Source organism: Schistosoma mansoni, chromosome 7 (genome assembly GCF_000237925.1).
Source record: "Schistosoma mansoni strain Puerto Rico chromosome 7, complete genome".
NCBI classification, from domain to species: domain Eukaryota; kingdom Metazoa; phylum Platyhelminthes; class Trematoda; order Strigeidida; family Schistosomatidae; genus Schistosoma; species Schistosoma mansoni.
Window position 1 is genome coordinate 1,171,178 of NC_031501.1, and position 5,422 is coordinate 1,176,599.

General features: G+C 33.7%; 1 non-coding gene across 1 annotated transcript; it reads left to right on the top strand.

Annotated features, from left to right (window-relative positions):
• Positions 1 to 1,516: 1,516 nt before the first annotated feature.
• Positions 1,517 to 1,588, top strand: Smp_tRNA_02105_Pseudo_TTG.1.1. The gene has a single exon. It is a non-coding gene (tRNA).
• The last annotated feature ends 3,834 nt before the right edge of the window (positions 1,589 to 5,422 follow it).

Below are 5,422 nucleotides of genomic sequence, written 5' to 3' on the forward strand. Positions count from 1 at the left end.
TCATATGAGTAAAATTTCAATAAGATTAATGTTTATCTTTTGTTCGTAGGATGATCAACACCAGATCCAAGTTGTTGATGGGGATGATGATAATGGTGGTGGTGGTGATTTGGTTGTTTCCTTTTGTGTTACTAAGTAGAATGATATGAGTTTTTTCTAATATGAAAGTAATTCACGAAAAAATTTTCATTCACGTTGTATAAGGAATCTGAAATAAATAAACAAGTATATTAATGATAATTATATAATAATAATAGTAATAATAATAATAATAATAAGAAGAAGAAGAAGAAGAAGAAGAACGGTCGTCCAGTGCTTCCAGGTTTTCCATGGTTGTCTAGCTTCAATGGATTCATGAATTCAACAATAATATGATTAAGATCTCCACAAAACCCCCTTCTGATAATAATCATCATGTGCTCAATAGTGACTGACTTCAAGATACATGTCCTGGAGTTCTAGTGAGAAGTAATGACCAGTCGAGTTCAACTGGGTCTATTGTGAGATAGTAACGCATTGAAGACAATGGTGGATATGTCGCTCAATTTCGTGAATTGGTTGAAGTGAGACATTAACACCGTTGGATGCTGGCAAGCTCAGTGATCTAGAGGTTAAGCGTTCGCACACGAAACACACTGGTAGGTCCCGAGTTCAAATCTCGTGAGGTAAGATCGTGGATGTGCACTGCTGAGGAGTCCCACAATAGGACGAAACGGCCATCCAGTACTTCCACGTTTATTACCATGGTGATCTAGCTTCAATGGACTCATGATTTCAACTATGCAAATACTGAAATCTCACAAAAAAAAACACCTTCTGAGAATAAATTAATGACGATTATAAAATGATAATAATAATAACACAGTTGAAGCCATTGTTTTAATATAAAAAAACTTATATGTTCATTTTATTGACTAATCATGGGTGGAATAAAATAAACAGACTTTCTAAAAGAATAAAACACTTTTAAATCAATACATAATTAAAAGAGGGGGGGTGATTTCGGATAGTGACAACACAAAGAGAGAGAGAGAGAAAGAGAAACAGTATACTTCAATAAACAGAAGTGAGGTTTTTTTCAGTGAAAAAATAAGACATGATTGGATCGTAGTGTATATACATGGACATACACACACACACACATACATATCAGCATATAGATACAATTACATAGTTATACAATCAGTAATTAATTACACGTTTCAATGTTTCATTGTTTAAAGTGGATCAACCTTTAATTGAATGTTGAACAGAATAGAATTTAAACAAAAAATATAATTCATTATTATCTTCTGAAGTAATCTTCTTCTTAATAAATATTGATTATTGGCACTATTTGGTTATGTGTTGTAACTAGGACTAAGAAACATTAGGTGTCATAATTTGTAATCGATGAGAATGAGGTAGACGCATCCACTTTATGTCGTCGATTGAATCTTACATTTAATAATGATAAAATACTTTGAATTCACTTAGTATTGTTTGTTTGAATCTTACCATTGATGTGGCTATCAGGACTCCGTAGCTAAGTGGATAACGTGATGGTGTTTGAAGCGAAAGGTACTGGGTTCGAGTCCCAGAGTGAACATCAATTTCTGAGATGCAGGTACATCCAGCTAACGAGTCCCGAATGGGATGAAACGCGCATTCTGGATTCCACTGTTAGCCACTATCCATCTTTGCTTACAATGCTTGTGAATTTAGGCTATATCGAGGCAATACACACAGTATTCACATATGCCAACAAGAGACTGACCAGTTACAGTCCCAATCATCGATAGGAAGCTTCAAACAATCAATACTAAGTGAATTTAAACTTAACCGCATTGCACAAGCAAGTTGCTATCAGGACTCAGTAGCTGAGTGAATAACGCGATGGCATTTGAAGCGAAAGGTACTATCAGAAACTTGGTGAATTATTAAATGTTGAAACAAAACTTGATAGATTAACTAGCCTTTTTGGTATCATCGAGTTTTATGAATTAGACACTTAAACTGAGGAGCTTGAATTGTCATTTTAAACAATATTATCGGAGCTGACTTCATGTAAAATAGAGCTTTCATAAACGTTGTATCAATTTTGCCATGATACTCTTGTTTATAAGTGATTATTCTTGTAGGTTTCATCGTCTTCATCTGTCTTCATATACAGGGTGACCGTATCGTTCAGTTGACTTCTGATTTTGCCTTTGGTTGACCTTTTATTGCATACATTCAGTCTATAAACACGATTCGTAACTATTATACAATGCGTCTATAAGTTGCTGTATTGCTTAAAATGAAAGATATCTGAAGTAAAGTGAGGTGTGTCATTTTAGAGTCGATCTTTTCTTAGCTCCTTCTTCCATTATGGGAAGGCAGTATTACTGTAAATGCTGACTGTTTCGGGCGAACAACCAACTTCCGTCACACTTCAGAATAGTAGTTGCATGACTTTATCTCAAGTTACTAATTTCAGTCTTACCACTATTCAACCGACCTATCTGGCATGTCATGATCTAAAGAAACGAATGTTTCAGCCAATATACCATGATCAGGTTATTACGAAGTGAAAACCCTACCACCATATAAAGGTAGCAGCCACAGTTGAGTATCGCTGTCAATAGGCTTAAATTTTAAGTCTTTGTGCTTTGAAAATAAAACTTGTTTGATCTAATAACTATTCATACATATAAAATGATGCGGAAAATAAAAGTGTCAGACAACAGCCAATAAGCTAGGCACATATGGACACTCACTAGAATGGTATATCAATGTTCTGGCATCTAATGAATTCCCATCAAGCTATGAGTTGTTTCATTCAGGGTTCAACAAATAATAACATGGAGATATTTAGGTGATCTGTTCGTTAATTTTAAATTTCCCACCTTAGATCATTCTGATGACAGAATTTACGAGTTCTGTTATCTTTATAAATTATGATACGCAGTGTTTCCTTCTCTACTGGATTGTTATTAATTACAAGATGTTACTACCCTTATCTCATTCTCAATGATAGATAACCCAGCTTTTTCAAGTTTCTTATATATGGTCGTAATTACTGTGAAGTGTTTTCAGTGTCAGATGTTGTTTTCTTATGTATACTGTGGAGAGTGTGGATTTCTTAGTGACATTAGAAGCTGTCAGAGCTGTACAACGAAACTTCTTCAATAACAAACATTTTGCAGCTGTTTTTCTCATGCATTCGCTTGAAAGTAGTGTTTTAAAAAGTGAGCTTCGTCATTGAAACTGTAACACTGAGTAACAAATAATAAGAAATTATAGATGGAAATTGATCAGCTTTTTGTTTTATGCAGATTCATGATTGATCCTTAACTGTAAACTAGAATTGAAGGCACAAGAGCCTCATTTGTTACGATCATGATACCTTCTAACCTTACATATTGGAACCATGTTTACAAATTTATGTTAATAGACTTTCTACTTAGAATAAACAAACAGACTAACTAGTCACAAAACTTTATAAAGAGAGACATAGAAATACATTAGAATATAGTTAAATACAACAATTTAAAACAAATATAACCCTCAACTAGTCTAAAGGTAAAATAAACCTTCTTTATGTACAAAATATCCGGATCTTATCAGCAACAACTCATTGTGGGAGAGAACAAACCAACTTCCAGATGAAGAGGAAATGAAGAAAATTCACTAGAGATGGATAGGATGTACATTACAGAAACTATCAAACTGCATTATTAGGCAAGTGCTAACTTGGAATCCTGAATGGAAACGAAAAAAAGAGGAAGACTAAGGAACATATAGAACCTGGAAGAGAAAAGAATCAATAGCAGCTGCAAAGGATTGCCCAAGACAAATTTGGTTAGAGAATGCTGATGAGTGGCATATACTCCTCCATGAAGGGTAACAGGAGTAAGTAATCAAGAAATGTACAAAATATGTAACACAGTTCAAAGGGTAAGATAGAAAATAGAACTCTCCTAGAAAAAGATAATGAAATCATTATCTAAGAAAATTATTTACTACATTTCACTTATTCACCAGATTTGTAGAAATTATTGGTTGCAAATTCACTTGGTATGGTTGACATGTATCTTCCTATTGATGCTAAAGACTTCAATTCATCAGTCTCTTATTGGTATATGTGCATGCTGTGCTTATTGCTTAGATATTACCTTAAGTCGCAAGCTTTATAAGCGAAGATGGATAGTGGCTAGCAGTAGAATCCAGTTTGACGCGCATTTTGTCCTATTTAAGACTCATCAACTGGATATACCAGTATCCTGGACTTAATGTTCACTCCATGACTAGAACCTAGTACCATTCGCTTCAAACACGTTATCCACTTAACTTACTGAATCCTGATAACTATCTATTGGTTTGTATTTACAAAATCCATAGTCGGATAACTAACCTCATTACATGTCAAAGAAAAATGACACATAATTATCTCGATCATATTAAAAAGGAAATACAAACGGATGATTTACTTACGTGTTACTTTAAGAAACACCAATTACGTAATAAACATCATTGAAATGAGTTACTTTTTCTAAACATGGATCTTTAAACTATTACTATTATATTTAATGCAATTTGCTGAATACAGTGCGTACGTATGTGTGTAATATGTATATGTATGTATGTATGTATGTATGTATGTGTGTCTATGTATTTACAAACATACAAATATGTAAGTACTGTAATTTATAATAAATGTGACTCAAATTTATAAAATCAATAATTCAATTGATTATTGATTTTTTTGTTGTGTACTTTGAACTCATTCACTTATATTATAAATCAATAAAATGTATTAAATTCTGATTATCTAGAGAGAGAGAGAGTACTTTTGTAATTTTAGTAGTACTTTATCGATTTATAGATGATGTAAAACTTAGAAACACTGAACGGCCTTGACGTCCTATTGTGAAACTCCTCAGCAGTGCACATCCGTGATCCCACCTCACGAGATTCGAACCCAGGATCTATCAATCTCGCGCGTGAATGCTTAACCATTTGACCACTGAGCCGGCGTCCAACGGTGTTAATTTCTAATTTCAACCGATCCATGAAATTGAGTGACACATCCATCAATGTCTTCAGCGGCCGTTCAGTGGTTCCAGGTTTTCCATGGTGATCTAGCTTCAAGTGATTCATGATCTGAACTATTAAAATTACTGTAATATACACAAAACCCCTTTTTGATAAAAATGTTTATGCTGATACAGATAGATTATTGTGTTTGATTAAATGGATTGAATAATCGTCTATTTTCTTAAATATTAGAACAACTCAATTTAATATGATACTGATATTGGAGATATACTTGGCAACTATTAACTAACTTATGTTGAATGATCAGAAAGGGGGGGTTTGTGGAGATTTTAGTAATTTTATATAGCTAAAATCATGAGTCAATTGAAGCAAGACCACCATGGTAATAAACCTGGAAGCACTG